Raw genomic sequence first — 24,674 nt, 5'->3', positions numbered from 1 at the left:
CATTTATGTCACTCTGTAGTACACTGCAGTGTTAACAAAATAATGTACGCCTGTCAAGGAAAAATGGTTTAACAGTTTTTGGTGTGATATCCACTTCCATGGATGACAGTCAGGAAGAAATCGGAGCCTTCACATAAATGTCTGTGCTAATAATGCAAAACCCCATGACCTTGATAATAATTAATACAACAGTTTCCTGAACAAAATGCTCAGCTTTCAAGATTTAAATTTCCATTAAACTGTCATGATTAGGTAGAAAATTACTGCAAGATCAATAAATAACCACACCAACAGCTACTGAGAATAATGCAGACAGTAAAGCAACACTTGAATTATGAAATACAACCCATAAGTAAGGTTAAAATACATCAACGTGCTCATAACATCAACCTACCTTAGCATCAAGTCAGTTTTGAAAGTAACAACAAGGTTTCAAAGCAAGTAGCAGTAAGTATCAGTATTAAGCTCTTTGGTTCCAAGCATTCACCCCTACTACAATACAAGTTTCTTACCTATATGAATACCTTTATGTAGTGTAATTTTATCCCTCTAAGCACTGTGATTATGCCAATGAGATGTGATCTCATTAGCTTTCATGAATTCTAAAAATTTGTACTAAATGCAGGAAATGTAAGCATGGTGTAAGGACCTATACAATTGCATGCAAATGCCCAAGCTCAGAAAGGGCAAGCACTGAGAAATATTACCTAAGTGAGAATGATTAGTCTAATTGCAGTACCAATCAGGCATTCAGTCAGCCCTCTTTGATGTGCACTTACTGAGGGTGTGCCAGGGAGAATGGACTTTCTTATAAGAAAGTTTGTGACTGCATTGACTGACTTAAGAGAGAAACATTCCTAACATTTATATGAATTGTTTATTATCACAGTTTCTGTCTCTAAGTGCAGTGTGCAATTCTAAGGAAGTAGATTATTGATTGAAACATATAGCCAATGCAAGGCAAAGCTCATTGCAGTCTTGTTAGAGAAGCTTAGATAGGGGAATATTGTTCACAAAATAAAGAGAAGAAAAGATCTACGGTCTTCAATTTTTTATTTTATAGTGTGCGAGGAAAGACTATCTTCCCTGTTGCCAGTATCAAAGTGATCCACACATCTATCTGCATATGACACAGGACAAAGGTCAGAACTTGGTTCAGTTGCACCTGTTATGTCTACTGATACAATGTCACAGCCTGAGTATATGTAACCTCCTTTTTATCTTCACAATATAAGTATGTGTGGCATATAATCGTAGGAATCTCAAGTGTGTCTTGGGAATTCCTGCACTCCTAAGGTTCTAATCCAGAGATGGTGGTGTTTGTGTGATCATAATAATGTTTAAGGAGTGTATGTTCATGCTGTATTACAGCAAATCAGAACTATACATTTTAACTATTTGCTTCCTAATGTTTCCTCTATTTCAGTAAAACTTTTTTCCTTGTCTTTTCATCAGTTGCATGTTGTTTAACATTGCACAGTCTGGATTGGTAACAGTCCCTATCAATAAACTACAATTCACTTCTTAAGGAAAAAGATGAAAATTGTAATTTGCCTTCCTTCTGTAGTGCAAATGAGCCTGGCACCAGACCACGGACATCAGCAGTCTGGATAGAACTAAACTGATAAATTCCACCTAAGGAACAATGTATATGTGAAGTGAATGTAGTGACATAAAGCAGCTGATGCAGGGTTTGAATCTGGTTTATAGAAATGTTTTTATTACCGGATTCAGAATATCTATTGACACTCAATGTTGTATATGAAATGAACTGGCTAAAGTCTGTGATACATGCTAAATACCTTGCCTGTATTCTAAGTGAATGTGTGGTACATAAGTGCGTTTGCTGTACACTCATCTCTTGTCATTACTAGTTATAATATGTGCTATGCAAGTTGTAAGATATGAATGTTTTTACACTGTGCTAACACAAAAGTAATAACATCAGTAATGTAGATATAAATGTCATATATGGTGGAAAAAGTATATATATGTCACTATTTGTCATCATGCCACTTATGCAATACATTCCAAACTTTGATGTCAAGAGTAGTTGCTTGTAGTGTGGCAAGAATGGCCTCCTGTCATTGTCTGTGTGCTCCCTTTCTGAGCAATTGCTATTACATGAAACCCTGATTATGTGTTACCAAAATGCTGTGTGTTGTTGCAAACAGATGTGAAAAGGATGAATGTGGCATGCTAATGTTATAACAGCATTGTTCCTTGCCATGTATATCAATTAAATATGTTAATTTGGACCATTTTCTTAATTTTTTTATAATGCTTTTTGCATTTACACTCCAACTGGCATCTCACAAACATGGTTCACTTCTTAAAGAAAAAAGTGAAAATGTGAGTTCAGATGCCTTCTATAGTGCAGACAACCCTGGTGCTGGTGTGTGGCCATAAGCACTCTAGATAGTACTCAAGGAATAAATTCCACTTATCATGTAGCTGTCTCTGTGGCACAATGTATATGTGAACTGATCCTGAAGAAAGGGGACCCCTGATGCAGGGTTTGAATCCAGTTAACAGATATTACAGATGGGGGTTAGAATGCCATTTGTCACAATGTTTTGACTAGGAATGTCACAATAAATGCACATTGACTAGGGATGTCACAATAAATGCACATGAACATCATAACCATTTTTATTGCAAGAAATGTGTCATTACTGCTTGCTATAAAAGCCCAATATAATGTTTGTAAATTATGTTGAACATGACAATGATGATATTTGGTGTATAATGCACATGAATAGACATGTTGTGCACAATATTTTAGTTACAATTCTTATTTATCACATATCATAAGTATGTGTTTATGACAGTATGTCTTTTGAAGTGTGTATGTAACCTAACCCACCACGTATTACTCAGTTTATGCAACTGCATGCATCTGAAATGGACTGACAACACAAATGCTACCTTTTACATATAAATACAGTCCTGCGACTAAGTAAAGTCACAGACATAGTGGCATCTCTGAAATATATCTCCATTCGTTCTTAAATTACTGCACCTCTGATTACCATATCAAAAGTAAGTGCTCTTGGTGGCACTAGCAGTTAATAAGCAAAGTTTAGCATTTTATCCTTTTTATCTCATGGGTTCAATTCCTAGGTGGTACAAAATATTACCAGACCCCATCTGGCCATTATGTCACAAGTCATACAATTTTTCCTCCAACCCACCATGATTATAACAATCATCATACAGCACTTCAGGGTTTAACATTGGTACATGTGTTAATAGTTTGAGCATCACACATGGCCAAATCTCACTGCCATTTTTAATACCTTCTGCCATGTCATTATTGTGCTTCCAGTTATGCAAATGCAGCTGGCAAGGCCATGCATCTTTGTGAGAAAGCTGTTAAATGAAAGATCTGAAATGGGTGCCAATTCAGACCCATGTTTCTAACTTGACTGCTGCAGACATAGCTGACAATGGTAGGGATGGATGGTGTTCTATTTTGAATGCAAAGGGGGGTGCTGAGGAATCCAGGATTTTTGTGGCACTCCTTGTGAAGTGCTACAGCCAGAGGCTACTGCATGGGGATATACCAGGTCTAAGTATAAAGCTGAGGCTTGGAACAGCTTGGTCAAGGCATCTCCAGTGTAACTGGTATACATGAATTAAGGAGCAATGATGTCACCACTACAGTGAAATGAAGAGGTGCACAAGGGACTTCCTGAGCTGATGGGACAATGAATTTAAGACTGAAAACACCTCTCAGTTGTGTTAGTATACCAACCTATAACCTGTCTATGACATAACATTAATTAGCTAGCCAACTCAGTTATTCATCATGCTTTCAAACATCTTTTTCTTTTCTCTACTTAAGCTGCAGCAGAGATGGCAGAATAATAAATAAATAAATAAATAAACATGTTTCTATTATGGATAATATTCTGTTGTTTGCAAATGCATTTGAAAGAACATTTATCTAAAGACATCTGCTAAGAATTTGAATTGTTTGATGAAAATGCGGTAATTTTGATGGTTAGAGAGTATTTAACCATTGTATCTATATGAAGTGCACTGTTTACACTAAACAAGCCTTGTGTGAGGACTGATTTTTGTTTATGTTTGGACTGCAGTAACTGAATAAAAAAAGTTGGCTGTGGTTGAAAGCAGCTTACCATCTTGTTGTTTCCTCAGTTAAAACGTCTATTTTTATATGATTAATATACATTTGCATGAAAAAGTTCAAATATTTATTTGCTGATTGATGCTTGTGTAAAACAAAGCTAAAAAGTCCCTGAATTTCCAGAATGTGCTGACTTTGTCTCATATTTATGTCTCTGCCTCATAAAATTGTAGTTTTCTGTCATATCATTGAGGATTGCAGTCAGTAAATAATCTGAGACAATTGAGCTATCAGATTTCATATCCTTCTGAAAGCAAACACCAATGCAAACATTGTTATATCTACTTTCTTGGTATATAAGAGCAATATTTAAAATTTATACTTGATTTTGGCCTTTAGTCCCTCATTATTTTTTACTTTGTTTTTGATCCTTATACTAAGATGTTGAGTTATTTTTATCTCATTCAAATGAGGTGTACACAAGAAAGTGACAATAACAGCTGGGTAAGGATAGGGTCTGTTTGTGATTGAAAGTCATATATCCTCTTACCGTTTCCTCAGTTAGCAATTATGTGATGTTGGAATACTTTACTGTTTATGTAAAACAAAACTGACATTAGATAGCTCTCAACTACTTCTGATTTCAGGGAATGCCCTCATTTTGCATCATGTTTTTGATATATTCCTCATACAATGTGTGGCTTTCATTCTCACAAAGAGTGACAAAAGTTTGAACAACTGGGTGAATCTTAGGTATGAAAGCACTTGACTTTTTAAACATATCAGGTCTCTCATTCTGCCCAGGAAACATTAATTTCAAAGATACATTCCTGGCGAATATTTGTCGATCTAACAAAAGATCTACCATGTTCGATTTTTTTAGCTGGAACAAAAGAGAGGCCTTTGTTCAGCAAGGAAGTTTGCGCCATTGTTAACCTATAAGAAGAAATATTAACTACAATGTTACTTATGGTTTGTTCCTTGCTCTTAGACCCTTGCGACTCGTGTCCATGCTTTGTAAGCATACAGTTATCCTTTTCCTCACTCTGCTTCTCGACCTCTCCTCCTTGTTAATCCGCAGTGGTCCTTGCAGCACAAAAAAACAAAAAAACAAAAAAAAAAACGCATACTGCCATTATTGATTTCCATCGATGCAGAAGAAGTAGTAGCTATCTGGGAACTAAGAAGGAAAAAACTGTTGCAAAAGAGAGTAAAATCCCATGAGTGGAGGAGCTCCCTGGTCAGCCTCAGTAAGAAGCTGAGATCCCTTATAAGATCCTCCAAAGCTAGCTACAAAAATAAAATCACCACTGATTCTAAGGGCAACCACAACGCATTCTATAGCTATGCCAAGAATCTCGATGGCAACACCCAGATCTACTCTGAGTTACAGCACAAAGGCATGAAAATTACAGAACCAACTGATATTGCCAACATCCTGGCACATAGGTTCAGTGCTAACTTTACCCCCACCCCCACCCCTTAAAGGGCCCATATCTATACAGGAAGAATGCAGAGTCCCTGTAATCACAACTAGGCAGTTAAAGCTGCACTCTCTAAAGCCAAAAACACAGCATCCATGGGACCGGACAACATCCCAGGCTGTGTTTTACACGAATTTCAGAATGAACTGGCTCCCCACTTAAGCACCATGTTCAATAATAGCCTCGCATCAGGCTTTGTGCCCACTGAATGGTGCACAGCAACAGTTATCCCACTCCACAAAGGGGGAGCCACCACTGTTCCCGGGAACTATCAACCTATTAGCCTGACAAGCCTGGTCTGCAAGGACAAAGACACTGGTAACCTCAAAACTCTGGATCCCACCCAGTTCGGGTATGTGAAAGGCAGATCATGCCTCCTGAACCTGATTGACTTCTTTGAGGTAGTCACCAAAGCCGTAGATGAGGGTAAGGTGGTTCACACAGCCTATCTTGACCTTGCCAAGGCTTTTGACACCATCCCCCATTCTGGAATTATAGCTAAACTCACTAAACTAGGTATAAATCCCTATGTCACAAGATGGGTTGCCAACTGGCTCACTGACAAAACCCACACTATAAAAGTTGCAGACTCCAAATCTGACCTCAAAGCAGTGACAAGTGGAACACCACAGGGTTCCGTCCTGGGACCTTTCCTGTTTGATATCTACTTCTCTGAAGTATAGGCTAACACAGAAAGCCTCTGGCTAATGAAGTTCGTAGATGACTGCAAACTAGGAGCCATAGTCAAGTCCCCAAATGATGTGGACATCCTACAGAAGGGCCTCGCCGAGACAGATGCTTGGTGTCAGAGCCATGGCCTCAAGCTCAATGCCAAAAAAGTGCAGTGTCATCCCCTTTGGTAAAAACTCTGTACGCATGAACTACCACATAGGCAGCAATCTACTTAACACCGAATGTGTGAGAAAAGACCTTGGGAACCAGGTGGACAGTAATCTCTCCTTTGATAGTCACATCGCCACAGTAGTCAGGAAGTCCTTTTACATGGCACACCTCATCATAAAAGGGTTCTCATCCAGGAAAAAAGAGGTCATTGTTCCCCTCTACTCGACACTCATTAGACCATTATAGAGTACAATGCCACTTTTGGAATGTACCTCACAAGACATCTGCAGCAGCTGGAAAGGCCACAGAAGTACCTCATAAAGAGGATTACTGGCCTACACTGACCGCCTCAAAAAACTCCAGCTTTACTCCATAGCATATCACCTACTCCAAGGTGATCTCTGCCTAACATATAAAGCTATGTCAAACCCAGAGCTGTTGGACATGCTACACCTAAAGAAATCCCAATCCCTCTGAGCTACATGTTCTAGGGACCTAAACCTTGTCACCACAATAAACAGGACAAGCTTGTGGGATAGATTCCTGTCCCAGAGACTTCCCATACTCTGTAACAGGCTACCCATCTATGTCAAGCAAAGTTCTTCATTAGCACTCTTCAAGAAAAATCTTGATGAGTGGATGGGAAATAGGAAATACACCCCAGGGATCACTTCTGTGTCTTTGCTCGATATTGGCACAGGAAAATAACTTTCTTGGGTGGCGTAAGCCAGGGAACCTTGTTGGCTAGGCTTACATAGGCCCTTGGGCCGATAGACTAGTACCTACCTATGAACCTATGAACTAGGTGCCATTGTCCCAGAATGCACAGCAGCCAATTGTGGGCTTACAGTATAATTTGCCATGGCAACAGTTACATTCTTACACTGAGGCTTAGCTACCAAGTCATTAGATTCTCTTTCAGATAAAACACACTCTCTAGGCCAAGAAAATACAGCTCCATTGTGAAAATTGGCCAAATCACATTGTAACTTCTTAGTTTTGGCCATTTGGCTGAGATGCATGAAAGCCAGACTGTAAAGGATGAAACCATGTATTTGTTATTTCTCAAGCAGTACAGAGAGCTTGAGAATAAATTGTTTAAATATAATCGCCTCCAGTGGCAGAGATTCCATTTGGAGGCATCACTGCATCATAGGGTAGTCCATAGAGGTCTTAGGATAATGAAGATGGGGACCTATGAGGACACTTTTCCTGATTTGTTGCAGCAGTGGCAAGCTTTGAACCTCAAAATAAGTTTTGATTACATGAAGTTACTTCTTGAGTATTTTTACCTCAAGAAAAGGCACTACTGAATGAAATTAAGAAGCCGCATTCTGAGATTGTTTCCAGGTTTTTAGTAGAATTGATCAGAAACAAGTTAGATATTTTACATGACAGCATTGCATCCTATGAGAGGAAATTGCAAATGGCCAAAGCTAAGAAGTTACAACATGATTTGGCCGATTTTCACAATGGAGCTGTATTTTCTTGGCTGAGAGACAATGTTTTATCTGAAAGGGAATCTACACACTTGGTAGCTGAGCCTCAGTGTAAGGATGTATCTGTTGCCATGGCAAATGATACTGTAAGCACACCATTGGCTGCTGTGCATTCTGGGGCAATGGCACCTAGTTCCCAGATAGCTACTACTTCTTCTGCATCGATGGAGATCAATAATGCCACTATCTTCCTTATTTACTGCAAGGACTGCTGCCAATCAACAAGGAGGAGAGGTTGAGAAGCAGAGTGAGGAAAGGGAGAACTGTATGGTTACAAAGCGTGGACACTACTCGCATGGGTGTAAGAGCAAGGAACAAACCATGAGTAACATTGTGGTTAACATTTCTACTTACAGTTTTAACAGTGGCACAAACTTCCTTGCTGAACAAAGGCCTCTGTTTTGTTCCAGCTAAAAAATGGAACATGGTAGATCTTTTGTTAGATCTACAAATATTCACCAGGAATGTATATTTGAAATTAATGTTTCCTGGGTAGAATGAGAGACCTGATATGTTTAAAAAGCCAAGTGCTTTTATACCTAAGATTCACCAGGATGTTCAGACTTCTGTCACTGTTTGTAAGAATAAAATAAGGAAAGAATTTGAACGCGAGTATAGTCCTGCTTACCATAATTTGACTATGGATGAGTACAGAGCTTTATGTGAACTGAAAATATGTTCTCACTAATGATAATGCTAGCAGATAAAGGAGGGAGAGTTGTGATAATGGATAAGGAACTTTATTTTCAGAAGATGCAGCAATTGTTGAGAGACCCTTCCACTTATACTGTGCTTTCCAAAGCACTTGTAAATGGCGTAATGGAGAAACTGTCTTTTCTAATGAGTAAAATCATCTCTGAGGATTTGTATAAGTATTTTACTGTTGAATATCCTATGGTTCACATCTTGTATGGCCTTCCAAAGGTGCATAAGAACTTTGAATGCCCACCAATGAGACCGATTGTTTCCAGCATAGGGTGGGCCACTGAAGCACTGCCTATTTATGTACAGAAGACTTTGCGACCAGTATTAGAGCAGACAAGGGCAATTTTGAGAGATACCAATACTTTTTTGCAGGATTTGTATATTAATGTTAGGGGATCCTGACTTATTGGTGATTATATTTTTGTTACTATGGATGTAGAGTCCCTGTACACCATTATCCCGAATAACTGAGGCATTGATAACATTAGGGAATTGTTGTTAACAGGGAGATATATGTCCGCAGATAAAATTTATTTAGTTTGTATATTAGAAATTATTCTTGAGAATAATGTTTTTGTTTTTAACAATGAATTTTGTTCTGCAGAAGGTTGGCGTGGCTATGAGGACAGCCTGTGCCAATAGCTACGCCAACCTAGCATTATTACATTGGGAGGAGAATGCTGTGTTTTGCAATAATTAGTTTTTTGGTTATGTGAGTTGGTACACTCATTTTGTGGATGACATATTTTTTTCTTTTGAATGGCCCGAGTGAATTGATCCTCTAGTTCACTCATCACCTTTCTAAGACTACAACTTTTTTTGAAGTTTACTTATAAATACTCTATAGATTAAATAAACTTTTTGGATGTTACTGTAGGAAAGTCTAATTTAGGGGATGCACATACTAGCTTATTTAGGAAAAAGAGTAGGAAGAATGCACTCCTACACAAGAGTAGCATGCATCCACAGCACGTTGCAGAGAATGTACTCAGAGGTCAGGTTTTGAGAATGATGCGGTTGCACAATGATGACACACAACTTGGGGCAGCTTTAATGGAGCTTAAGAGTGATTTCCTGAATAGATGATATACTGAGAAAGAGATTGATAGTAGTACTACCCAGCTACTGAAGAAGAGACCAACTAGGGGTTGACAGTATTTCTCTGAGCAGCCTTCCAGGCAAGTGTTTGAACATGGGTGTGTCAGTGTCAGAGCAGTGAGGGTTCCTATGACTTACTAGAGTGATGTCAATGTTTTTTGTGACATCATTAAAAAGAGCTGGGACATATTGGAAGTGTGTGAAGAGGTTAAAGAGGTGGTTAGTGAGAAGTCTAGGTTTTCATTTAGGAACAATCTTTCACTGAAAAGACGGTTATGTTATAGGTCTGGACTGACTAGGACATTCCCTGTCTCACAAAGACATGGTACATACCCTTGAAGAAATTGCACTGCCTGTAAATGTATTTATACAGGTATGAGTTTTATACATCTGCAGACAGGAGTAATGGTTGATTGTAAGTTTTTATGCAGACTGCAAAACTAGGAATATGATTTATTTTAGTTTTTGTGAGGTCTGTTTTGTGTTCTACATTGGTAAGACTAATTGATCTTTAAGGGAACATATTCGTGGAGATATTGGAGACATTAGGAACATTAAAGAGAGCAGTGCTTTAGCATGTCATGTCAGACTTAGTGGGCCCCAGCACCATTTTAAGTTTTTTGTGCTGGAAATTATGAAAGATAACATTAGAGGGGGTGGTATTAGGAATAAGACTGAACTGGCAGAATTACGTTAGATTTAATGCAGTAAAGACACCAGGAATAAATGATATGGTATTTATCAAACCATTGTTGCGTGCATGAGCACTCCCCCAGTGATGTTTTTATATATATTTATATATATATTTTTTATGTATGAAAATTTTTTGAGATGTGTGGTTTTAAGTTGCTGCATTTCTTTTGTAAAATTTTTAGTTAGTGCCGATAGTGTGTTATTGGTCTGTGTGTTTTTAAGAGGATGGAGCTCTTAATTAATCTGACAAATTGACTGTTTTTAAATAGGGAAAATAATTTTGCTGTTACTTGAGTCTGAACAAGCTGTTGTTAGGTTGCAAAAGCGCATGCTCTGTTCTTATATTAAAGTTTTAAAGTTTCTCCTTTAGCCGTGGTGATTCTGTTTGTGTTTTTATTTTATGTACTACAGTAGAAATGCAAGCCCTTATGCTAATGAATTTATTAACATGTATGAGTGTCTGGTACTATCAGTCTGAAATTAGTTAATAACATTTTAATTTGGAACTAATTTCAAAGTATATCATTTGATTGCACCTTCTAAGTCAGTTTTTCAGCTATGCCATTTATATGTACATTCCAAATGTGTCAGCTGAAAGATACAGCTATGCATTTATGATTTAAATGTATATGTCTCTTTTGTGATTAATTTATCAAAAAATGAAAGCCAACAAGAGTGATCATCAAAACACTTAAAAAATACCCTCAAATTTAAATTAATCTGAGCAGTCATTAGACCAAATTTAAAATAAAAAAATTAACCAAAAACTAAACTGCAAAATAAAATATCTTTGAAGGGGGTCAAGCCACCTGCAGCCTACATGTTCAGAGAAAGCCCCCCATCCCCAAACTTAGATACACAAATTTCACAGCTGCAACACTTTGGAGAAGGAAGGTCTCTTCCCTCAAAATTGGAATCACTGCTACTGCATAATAAAAAATGCGTTAACAATGGTTCACCAACAGTAAGACATCAAGATAAACAGGTAAACTCACTCAAAAAGCAGACAAAACCCAGACAGAACCACCATATAAATATAAACACCCACCAAGAACTACAGTGTACCAAATTAAATCCTTACAGCATTATTGCCATTTGCATGAACTAGATAGCTAACAGTCATCCATATCTGAGTGCCCCTAAGTCATTCGATCATATGTGCATTCGCAATAATGCATTATAACTGTCTCTTGTAGTCAGAGACATCTCTGTTTGTAAAGTTCATTAGTATTACAATTTTTTCTGTACTGAGACTGCAGTAGCTGCCAAGTGGCCATCCAATGATCTATGCTGGTGGGTGTGCTCCCTGCTAAGTGGACATCCAATGGTCTGAACTGGTGGGTGTGCTCCCTGTCTCTCTGATCCAGACATTTCAGGCCCTTGTGTATGTCATTAGACATGCCACAGCATATGCTAATCATCTTTGCTATGGCACTGGTGGCATCTATCTGTACCTAGATCACTAACCTGTACATCTATTGATTTATGACTAGCATGAAACCTAGTTCAGGCACTGAGAAAAAGCCACATTGCCAATGTCCACTGTCATTCTGCCTTGTAGTGTCGGCATCATGTTACATGGTAATGCCATTTCTCACTTGATGGTGTTTGAACAGTTGGTGGTGTACCTTTGCTGGGCCATCAGACACATCATGACCTTCAATGTCCATTGGAGATGCAGTAATAATTTCCACAGGAAACAACAATATGCCAATGGATGTGGGTGATAGGGTGGACTCCACTCTACTCATTGTTGACAGTGGCACTGTGCTATTGGACTGTGCCAGGAATAAGCCAGCACCATCATCTAGCTCGCATGCTGCACTGACATCTGGCTTGACCTGTTCCACTGAGGCTAATACCATGACTATTGCACTTGTGAAGGCACACAGATGCACAGCTGTGGGTACAACTGGTGATATGTGACAATCCCACACCATGATGCTGCAACAACACTGCAGGAAACAGATACACTAAAGATTACTCTCATAGGTGGAACTTCTCAATCTGTTTAAATTCTCTCAGCTACAAATAACCCACAAAATGTCCAAACACACAATCTCTGTTACAGTGGTACACCACACTACAGTCCATAAGATCAGAAATCACACACTTGGTCTCTCTCTCTCTCTCTCTCTCCCTCTCTTTCCAAATCACAAACTCTCATGGAGAGTCACTGTATTCCAACTTCAGAGCCAAACTCTCGAACATCCTTCCCCTCAACATCAGGCAAGTTGAAAGTTAAAACAATTTCAAACATAACATAAAAACAATCTTACTAATGACCCCCCCCCCCTTTGCAACAACAGGCTCTCCAAAACCAACATCTACCTCAACACCTCAACTCACAATTCACACCTCACTTTACCCTCCAGGCCTATAACAATAAAACAGGCAATGCCCAGAACTAATTATTGCCTTACCTACTTTTCTTTTCTACCTGAGGATTCACTAAAAGATACATAGAGTTCTACATGCCATATCATTTCTCCTACTTGAAGTCCTAATAGGAAGCCATGTCTAATTGATTAATGTTCTTCATTCCAATCAGTGACGTTATTTATATCCTGTCTAACCTTGAGAGGCATCCACTTATTATTTGCTGTCAACTATGTTTGTCATAAATCCTTATATAACAATTACTTACCTGACTGCAGTTTCTAACACTGCCCTGCACCAGCTCCTTTTCTGATCTTCCTGTATTCCCCCCTCAAAATTGTATATTAATCTGCTTATATGCCTTGTGGCACTTGTCATATTTCCACTTTATGAAAAATTGTGCCACAGTTTTTTGATGTTAAACTTATATATTTGTACTATTTTTCTTCATTATATGCTCTGTTTGTATATATTGAAAATTGCAGAGTTGATTATTTGAAAAATTGTACTATGCTTCATTGTGTTAATGCCTATTAGAATGTATTCGTAGTGGAGCTTTTTCCACAGAGTTTCACTGAAAAAGGGGTTTACTATGACCCAGCTGGTTGAATACATAAATAAATAAATACATTTTAACAAACATTCCTTGTGTCGTATGCTGCCATATATACATCTCAGATTGCCTTGCAAGAGAAATATGACAAATTTTCCATCAGAAAGTTCATGCCAATAGTGCGTATAAGACCTTGCTAATGCCTTAACGTAATACCAGCTTGGTGCATCCCTGACAAAGACATACAGTTCAGCCTCTATATCCAGGCATCCATAAGCTATAATCTTATTCTGACTGTAGCCAGACAAAAAAAACAAGAACTTCTCTCTGTCAGTGAGAATGGTCTGTGATATCAGACCACCACCACTGACCATTGTCTTCCATGCAATGGCTTGGGCTTTCATGCAGGTATGGATCATCATGTCAATAACCCTGCAGTAGATCTGTTGTGCTGATCTGTTGCGGCCACCAACAGCAGTGACATTTGTGACAGCGTTCTGCCACATATACTTCCAGAAGGCCCTGTCAGTGCTTGCTATGCACATTCTTACTCATGTAGAGCTTGCAGTAACATCTCTGTCTTTGCTAGGGAGAATTCCTTAATCTGCTGACAGCGTTTTGGAGCCATTTAAGGTCTTGTACATGGTGACATACATCTATAGCCAGTGCCTGGCCATAAACTTGTTTACCATGAGCTGTACCAGTCCTCCACCCACATGGCATTACTGGCTGAAACAAGTGGCATGCCTGTCTTATACTGCTTTCACAGGTCACATCCCCACAACAGACCAGATAGCATAGCTTGGGGTGGATTGTGCTGTAGCATGCACCTTTTGGTCTGTCTATATGGACCTGTGTCACCCCCCCAGGCAACACCACCATGTCTCCAACAGAAAACACACATAGCTACCAAACCCCACCTCTTCTGTGAGTATGTCAGCTGAGCTCTTGGAGAAGAGGTTGTACAGTCCAACACATCCCTTTCTGTCAGTATTGATCACCGATGTGGTTACTCCAGTAAACAAAGTAATTCAGTGGTACATCTGCTGGGCTACTGAGAGATGGACCTCTGCCCTGTTTTCTTACATTCCCAATTCCAACCCCCTGTGTTGCACCATCTACAGGTTGCTGTTGAGCTACCTCCTCTAAATGAGGTAATGTAACTATAGTGGCACCAGTAGCTTTCATCATGGTATTACTGGGCTCATAGTGCAGTAATTATGCTTGTGAAGAGACATTTAGTGGAATGCTTTTGCACTGAAAATGTAGCGCAGTGTGTCAGAAACACTGCAGTGCACTGTGGGGCCCACATCTACACGTACCCATGCACAGTAGGAAATGCTAGAGTCTGCCCATGTCTGGGCAGGTCCATGGCAACAACATGCTGAAGAACTTCTGCAAATCATTCAGGGGCCTATAGGGGTGCAAAGACAAATAATTGCTTAGACGTTCAGTGTGTTGCCATGATAATATACTGTATACATACTGTTAGATGCATGCTGCCATGTGTGATGGGCACACATCCACTAACCCCCTCCTACATATGTTTGCTGAGGTTGTACTATCACACATTAACACTAGATTACATCACACTAACATGCTACCCATCGATGTGTGTCACTTGGTTTCCACATTGTCCATCAGCTAGACTCAACCACCATTTCCTTCATGTTATCAACTTGGCAAGTGGCTGTGGCCTCTAGAAGGTTGAATTTGCAAGGGCTCCTTCATGGTACTGAGGGAAGAACAATATCTTGCTCCACCTGCTGCATCTCCTCATCTGGTTGCACCTGCTAAGAGACTCATAGAAGGACCTCAGTATCTGATAAATACCGGGCACTGTCTTTCCAAGGAACAAAATTATGCCATGGGTTAGCAGTGCCAACAATGATACAGAGACCTGAAGAGGTATTATCCTAACCTTCTCTGTTAATAGAAAAAACAGGTTAGGAAGAGGGAACCTGAGTTCTACAATACATATGACTACCTGTTAACCGACTTAACAAAAGTAAGCCTTTTTTCCAAAAATAAATGCTATTGATGTCCATGGGTGTGTTGTGCTTTTTTCTCCTTTTTTGTGTGTTTATAGCACCTGCATAGAGATGATAAGAGAACATACTGATCTGCTAGAGGAGGCAAACACTCCTATCCAGGTATCAGGGCAGGTATAGTGAACTACTGTCATGCCAGTATATTTCTGCCTCCCCTACTTAGCTGCCATATTTGCAATGCTGCTAATTAATTTCCCTTTGCTGTATGTGTCATTTAACTTGTAAATGCATGTGTTAGTGTGTTAACTGTCCTTTTCACTGGCTAGTATTCCTAACAGTACCTTCGTATTGCAGACTGGGCTGACCTTGGGTGCAACACTGCAGTTAAAGGTGTAGATCTTTGTTGTTGCACATTTCCAGTTGGCTTTGTTTTGTGCTTCAAACCTATGTGACCATCATACAGACACTGCATACTGCAAATGCCAGCTTGAATGCTGCAAATGATGACTACCCAATCTACCACTCATGATTGTGCCAGGTATGTTTGACATACCTTGGCTGGTGTGTAGTGATGCACTTGTTTTTGTGACTGTCAGGGTACAGTTTTACACAGGGGTTACCTTTCTCATGTTCGTCTCTGTTAGTGTTATGAAGTGAGTTATAAGTGACCTGTTGCACTCTATGACATACAGCCACACAGTGAATACTACTTGCTCTTTAGCTCTTCAGTATTGTACAGTTGGGTTATTTCTAACTGACTTTGTGGCCATTGAACTCACAATGGTAGAGAGTCATACCCTATGTCGCTGTCCTCTACACTGGTGACATGATACCGCCCCATCATATGCAGTCCACATGGTTCTATAATAGGTATGTCTCAAGCTGGAATATTGATTTTTTTGTTGCAATTGCTTATCTGTCTGAATTTTAACCCTTCCAGTGCCAGTACTACAAACCAATGTAGCAAACCTACTGATCATTGTATTTGGTTTCTTTTTTTCTGTTTAATGCAGCTGTCTTATACATTTTATTATCTATCTATTTTTATTCTGTTTCTCTCAATTTATATTTATGTTTTCTGCAATGCTTGACACAAAGCTGGATGTGGTGCAGCAAAGGCCATTGTGCCAATATAGCTGCCACAACATCACCTGCTGGGTTTTAAGCAGTCTCTAGGCCAGTATCTCTCTCTGCAGAGTAACAAAAGGCGTATTGTGGATGGGAGGGGGTAACTTTGAGAGTTTAGTGGTGCCTTCTGGTGTTGCTTCTCTAGCAGAGGGTGTAGGCTCCCTGTCAAGAAGGATCAACAGAGTTCCTGTTGGATTGCCTGGCATGAGGTGGAAGAACTGGAGGGACTGGTGGTAGACCAGTGGCTGGACACCAGAATTTGCACTCTGGAATGCATTCTCTTTTGACTTTCAGAGTAACACAGCTACATGGCCACAGCCACCAGGCCAACTGTAGCTGGGCCCAGCTGTAAAGGCAGTCATGGTAATGACTGATGTCTGTCTGGAATTACCACTGTGTAGCTTGGCAGGCAGTCCTAATCCTACCCTATCCCCACATCCTGGTATTCCCTTTCCTTCTGCATTTCTGTCCTCTCTAGTTTGTTTTCAAATCCTCCACTTCACCAATTGTCCTCCATCTGTCTGTCTACATCTCTTCTTTCTTCATGGCCCCTTTGTTTCTATTAGCACCTCACTTGTCTGTCTTTGCCTGTCTTTTATATCTATTTATCAACACCTGCTGTCACTCCTATACCATCCTTCATAGTCACATCTTCTCCCTATACCCCTCTTAGAAAAAAAAGGTCACCTTTCCATATAATATACCCTTCCTTCTCCGTGTCCTTCTTTGTGTTCTTCTGCTTACTGTCCCCCCATTTCTGGCTGTTCTCTTCACCAATTTCCTCCCAACTGATAAAAAACAGATATTCTGTATTCAGGACTATATTGCAGTTTCTGAGTTGCCCAGACCTTTCTGTGATAGAGGGAAGCCTTTCTGCTTATCAGTGGGAGTGGTAAGCACTGAGCAGCCTATCTACTACAAGAAGAGTGGTTTCCATCTCTGAAATTGTAACTCATTAGCTGTTTTGGGTTGCATTCTATCCCTTTTAACTTTCTGCTTTAAAAGCCCATGTTTGTGTAAGTTTGCACTTGTTTTAGCTCAGCGGATTCTGTTTTGGCATCCTGCAGACTACAAGAGCAGCAGAAAGGAGAAAGAGACACTTTGGTTGATTCTAAATATCTCCATTTACTTAGTCTTGCTTAAATTAGCTTACTGCACTATATTTAAGTCATTTTATACCTTATTGCATTTACTTTAACTGCAGTTACTGTCTTTTTGGCTACACACTCAAGTGCGCTAGCCTGCTCTGTGTTTAAAGTGAATTTATTACTGTTTTAAGTGTATTTATTGCTGTTTAACAAAAAAAAAAAAAAAAAAAAGAAAGATAAAAACTAAAAAATTCTAGCTTGTTTGCTCGTTTTCCTGCTATTTTCTTTTACTAAAATAGTCTGGATTCAGATTTGCTGTATTCAGGACTGTATTGGAGTTTCTAAGTTGCCCAGACTTTTCTGTGATAGAAGGAAGCCTTTCTGCTTATCAGTGGGAGTGGTAAGCACTGAGCAGCCTACCTACCAGAAGAGTAGGGGTTTCCAACTCTGAAATTGTACCTTATTGGCCATTTTGGGCTGCATTCTATCCCTTTTAGCATTCTGCCTTAAAAGCCCGTGTTTGCAAGGGTTTGCGTGGCGTACAGCGCTGCTAAGCTAGGGTAAACTATTAGCGGTGCCAGAAAGTGTACTCTTCAAATTTTCCCTTAGAACTTGCTAGTTCTCTTCTTGTCTGCACTTAAAACTAGTTTATTAAATCTAGCACTTGTTCAGACTTCTCTTCGCAATTACTGTAGCACAGAAACTGCTTCCAGCACTAAACTTTCCATAAAAGTAACAGCTTCAGTACTTAATAAATTACACACCCTCCAGGCATGTCCAAAGGTCATTTCACTGTGCTTTCTCCTATTAACCTGGTGAACCTGGGCATTCTGAGGTAATGTAGTAACTGCCTCATGTACAATGACAACCCTCTCCTCTTACCCCCCCCCCAACACTCAGACTTGCGAGAGATGCACCTATATATCCAGATTGGAAGCCATCCACTCTCCAGCCAAAACTGGAATAGCCAGTCAAGAGGAGAAGGTCAACACTGGCACACACCATAAGTAACACATAGCCACACACCATCACAGCTATCACATAATAACACAAAACAAACACCCACCTTCACAGAGGCTCTCAATAAAAATCTACCCAAACAGCAGAGACCTCCAAGGCAGAAACTCACACAACCATTGCACCACAGCACAAATCATGCGACACATAGCTCACATAAACAGTGTGCCACACAACCAAAGCCCCTAAGGCAAAACAGCTTACCCAATACACTTGTCATAGGGTACTCAATGGCAAGGAACACTGATGTCCCACTCACTAGGTTGAATAAGGAGAAGGTAATGGTCAGCTGCCTTTCGTGTGCCAGGATACGCCATATAACTCACCCACTCAGGTCACTCCACAACAGGTACAGATTTGACTTGGCCATTATCCATGTTGGTGTGAATGACCTGAGATGCACCTCCCTGGACTACATGAAAAGAGATATGGAGGAGCACTCGGATCATGTTGTCCAGGCAGGTATGACCCTAGCCCTGAGTACCATCTTACTGTCACCCAGAATGATACTACAGTACAAACAAAAAATGATTGACTTCAATAATTGGCTAAGTTTCTGGTGTCATTCTAAGGTGATCCAGTATCTGTCTGCCTGGGATGATATGATCGATAGACCTCAATGTTTTACCAGAGATGGCCTGCATCTGTCGCCCCTTGGAATCCAGATACTGGCCAAGGCCCTTGCCACCCCTATAGTGCCTTTTTTAGGCAATGTCCAGAAGACCAAATTACCACTGTAACAACTACAAGCAAATGTAATCTGAGGGTTATGCTACTCAATGCTAGAAGTCCAAATCTCAAGATGCACTCATTTGAAGCACTCCTTAAAATGGAGAACATTGACATTTGTGCAGTAACTGAGACCTGGTTCAAGGCTCCTGAAAGCACCCCTGTGCTACCAGGCTATAATTCATGCCACACCTTTCTGCCCCAAAACATGGACTGAAGCCCTAAAAGTGATGGTGTCTCCATATTCATAAAGGATATGCACACCTCCAGGCTAGTAGCTCAACACAATGCATTAGAGATACTCCAGGTTCAATTAACATTGGATAAGACTGCAGTCCAGGTTGTTGCTTGCTATAGATCCTCCACCATGTCCCAAGATTCCCACTCCACATTCCTAAGTACCCTGAAAAATATTAAGGTCCAACCCAACACACTCATACTGAGTGACTTTACTTACCCCTCCATTAACTGGGAAAACTACTCAAGTACCAGCACACTTGCTCAACGTTTTCTGGAATTCATTAATTCCAATGCCCTGAACCAGCTCATTCTTACCCCCACTAGGGGTAACAGCAATCCTCAATCTGGTGATTACAAATACAGGCAACCATTGTTATACACTAATTGTCAACTCCTCCCTGGTCAAATCTGATCACAAGCTAATCATCATGGATATCCACATCCCACCCATACCCCCCACAAAGGTAGCCACCATAAAAAAAACGTTTCCAAAGTTAACGTTGGGCCTCTAAAAACTGAGGTGGCTAACTTCACGACACCCATGCAAATGGATAACAAATCTATGACTGCTGAATCATACTCCAGTGCACTGTACGAACATGTACATAAATGCATGGAATGGGCCATACCCAACAGAACCAAGATGTTCTCCTCCAAAAAAAGGAAGCCAACCTGGTGGTCCCCTGCCATAAACAAACTCTACAACAGAAGGAAGAAACTGTTGCAGAATAAGGCAAATTCTCAAGACTTGAAAAACTCTCTTGTTAGCCTCAACAAAAAGTGGAGATCCTTCATCAAATCCACTAAAGCTAGCTATGAAAACAAAATTGCAACAAATACTAAAGACAACCACAAGGCCTAATACAGTTATGTCAAAAATCTACAAGGCAAATCTCAGATCTGCTCTGAGCTACCACACAATGGTAACTCCCATATTGAGCCAACAGACATTGCCAATATACTGGCCGACAGATTCAGTGCCAACTTCACCCCCCTCTCACCCCCTAAAGGGCCAATCACAATATCAGATTAATGCCTAGTACCCAATATTACAGTTGCACAAGTTAAAATTGCTCTGTCCAAGACCAAGAATACAGCATCCATGGGACCTGGCAATATCCCTGGCCATGTTCTACCTGAATTACAAAATGAACTGGCACCACAGCTGTGTGCCCTATTCAATCACAGCCTCACTTTGGGATTTGTCCCCACCAAATGGCACACCACTACAGTCATCCCACTCCACAAAGGAGTGTGACTACAGACCCTGGGAACTACCACCCCCATTAGCCTGACGAGTCTGGTATGTAAGACTATGGAGCACATCATCATGGACCTAATAAATAAGGACCCAGGGAATTTCCAGACTTTAGACCTCACACAGTTTGGATTTGTGAAGGGTAAATCATGTCTGCTCAGTCTGGTAGACTTCTTCGGGTCTGTCACCAGAGCTGTGGATGAAGGCAAGGTAGTTCACACAGCCTACCTCAATCTGGCCAAGGCATTCGATACAATTCCTCACTCAGGAATCATCGATAAACTCACTAAACTAGGCATCAACCCCTATGTCACAAGGTGGGCTGCAAACTGGTTCACAGATAGAACCCACACTGTGAAAGTAGTGGACTCTAAGTCAGTCAACCTAGCACTCACAAGTGGAGTCCCACAAGGATTGGTCCTGGGTCCTCTCCTGTTTGGCATCTACTTTTCGGAAGTCCAGGCTAAAACCAAGGGACTCTGGTTGACCAAGTTTGCAGATGATTGCAAACTGGGATCCATTATTAACTCTGCAAAGGATGTTGACATTCTACAGAAAGATCTCACGGAGACCAGTGACTGGTGTCAGAACCATGGCCTTAAGCTCAATGTCAAAAAACGCATTGTCATTCCCTTTGGGAAGAACATGGTACCCATGAATTACCACATCAATGGTAGTCCACTGAACACCAAAGGTGTTATAAGAGATCTGGAAAGAAAAGTGGATAGCAACCTCTCCTTTGACAATCATTTTGCCACTGTGGTCAAAAACTCCTTTTATGTGGCACATCTCATTTCACGGGGTTTTGCATCAAGGAAGAAAGAGGTCATTGTCTTTCTCTACTCTTCCCTCATCAGACCAATTATTGAGTACAATTCCCTATTTGGCATGTACCTCACTAGACATATGCAACAACTGGAAAGACCACAAAAATACCTCACCAAGAAGATCCTAGGCCTTAAGCACTCAGCTTGACCTACAAAGCCATGTCAGAGCCAGCGCTGTTAGATATGCTGCATCTAAAGAAATCCCAGTCTCTTCGGGCCACATGCTCCAGAGACCTCACCCTCATTACGACAATCAATAGAACATGATGCAGGGACAGGTTCCTAACCCAGAGACTGCCCATGCTCTGGAAAAGACTTCCCATACATGTCAAGCAGAGCTTCTCACTGGCCCACTTCAAGAGAAATCTTGATGAGTGGATGGGAAATAGAAAGTTCACCCCTGGGGATAACTCCAGTGGCTCTACTTGAGAGAGGCACTGGGAACTAACATTGGGTGGCACGATGCCAGGGCACTTCTATGGGCTAGGCTTATAAAGGCTCCAGGGCCATTAGCCTAGTACACACCTATGAACCTATGGTAGGGACTTTGCCGTGTAGCCCTTAAAAAACTAGTCTACATTCAAGATTTTGCTTTTATGATAGCTAGATGAGTGATTCTGAATTCAAGCCTGCTTCCTGCTTCTTTCTTGACTTCTTGTTTCTTTAGTTTAGCTAGTTTCAATGAATTTAAGTCCCTCCCCTTTCCTTGTTGTCATGGTTCTAGTGATATCATAACATTCAAGTTCAGGACTGCAGGCACAGGCCAATGACTAGGTAAGGAAATCCAAGTAAAAACAAATCATGATTTAAAGGGACCACTCAGAATTTCATGCCACCCCATTATTTTCATATGCAATATGGTATTTTTCTGCAAATACTGAACAACTGAGCGGTATGCACAGAGGTGTAAGATGACTTCATGCATGGACATAATAAGATGGCATCCAGGCATTAGCATGCATAAAGGAACAGGAGAAGGTCTACAAAAAGCTTATGTATTCAGAGAAAGAGGCACTATTTATATTCAACAAAAGATACAAATATTTCTTTGTAAGCAGTAGAAAGCTTGGTGGAAAAATTTTAAGATGAAAGAGAAATTTTTTATAAATGAGTGCCATTTCTTCAGTGATATATTTTCTCTTTTAACCCACTCTTTGGAAATATAGAATTTAACTCAAGTAGGGATAAGTCATATAAATGAAGTACCCACTGTGGGAATATTGGACTCGTACACCCCAAAGATAATTGTACCAGTCACAATTAACACTCCAACCTCACATAAAAATGAGACAAAGTTGGATGATGATGATGATGGTGATGATCATGATAATGATGAGGTGGCTTGTCCCCACATTGGGGATGGTGCAGGGCGGCATTCCACCTGCAAAAACATGTATCAAAGAGAACAATGTTCATTATTTGTTCTTCTCTTGTGTTTTCAACCTTATTTTTATCAATGTTTCATGATTTCTGAGATTTCAATATGGAGTCCTTGATGTACACGGAAGCAGAAAAAGATGTAAATGGTCATGTATATATATATATATATATATCTATATGTATTGAAGTTATTTATACAGAGTGGCCTCATTCAGCTCTGCTAATGTTAAGTGACGGTTGTACATCTGTCAATGGCCATGTCTTCAGTGCCATGTAAGCACCATGTTTGTCATGTGGTAATGGATGTGTATATGCTAATTTGCTAATATGGTGCTTTGTCAGCACCTTTTATAGAATCATCCCTATCTTGCTGTGAAGATTCTTGGCAGCATGCTTGCTTCACTTTCCTTGTCATGTTCCTTAGCTCTCTGTACAGATTGCAGATGTGGCATACACAGGTTTAAGGTAAATGCCACTGCAATGTTGTATAGCTATACCCATTGTTATGTGTTATACTGAGGATATTAGTACATCACTTTAGTATTTGGTGAGGTAGCCTGTCAGTAAGTGCAGTCTAGATGGTAGAAACATGTTGTGTTTTACTGGGACTGTAATATAACACTCTTGTGCTGCTTTATGCTTTACTGACCAGCCTGTGCCTTTGAGTGAACCCCAGCACCTACAGTACATCATCCATGTGGGTGTGCATTGGGCAGTCTGGCTTAATCTACACTATCATTAGGGCTGTATAGAGGCTGTCCTGGTGAACACGTGAAGGCATCTATGATATTAGGCACCTTGAGGTCACTGTGGCAGGATGCCTCCCACCTAGTTGATATCATGGAGGTGTATCATTGGAGACAGTTGGCACATTTCTGAGAGATAATATCCTCAGTAACTTTATTCTAGGCCTGTATGCTGCCCAAGCCTGGTAGTCCACCCCCATGATGACTGGTACCCACAGGTGGTCCACACAAATACTAGTGCTCACTCCCCACATCAGCTAGGGACCACATCTTGAACACATATCCCCAGGCACATGACTCAATGGTATTACCTGTTCCACTTCTCAGATGTCTGCTACCACTTACATAGCAGGCTGCAAAGTCTTGTGCTATACCCCCATGCAACGTTGAAGTCCATAATAGGACTCCCACTCCTAAATAATCTTGGATAGGCTGGATACTTTCCTCTTCTTGTATATAATGTTTATTGTGTAAACAGTGTATATAGTTAATTGCTTGTACATAGTTGCTGGCATTTTTATGTTTTTTATAATTTTATTGCACTTTTATAAACATAGAGGTATTTGTCTAGTATTTACTTACGTGCTGTTTCTGACTATATCCTGTTGGATGTCTGGCACTATGGTAAGACATTGTTCATGTTAAGGCCATATGTCACCTGCCTTGTTACCCATGCCCCTTAACCTTGCATGTCAGGACACTATATCACATCTGTTTATCACCATGTACTGTCAGTGTATGTTACTGGTGCTGCAGTATTGTTATGGTACACCACCTCTGTCACACAGAAACCATACACGATTCACGGATGCACATGTCTGAGCTACTCGGGTAGAGAACAGAAGGAAGAGATATTCAGTTTGTGCTTCTTGGTACATATCCTGTCCAGCACTTAACAGAGGTATGCACTGTATCACCAGGAT

Source organism: Protopterus annectens, chromosome 1.part0 (genome assembly GCF_019279795.1).
Source record: "Protopterus annectens isolate FY-2018-M chromosome 1.part0, PAN1.0, whole genome shotgun sequence".
Taxonomy (NCBI): domain Eukaryota; kingdom Metazoa; phylum Chordata; order Ceratodontiformes; family Protopteridae; genus Protopterus; species Protopterus annectens.
Note: the sequence above shows the minus strand (reverse complement) of the source record.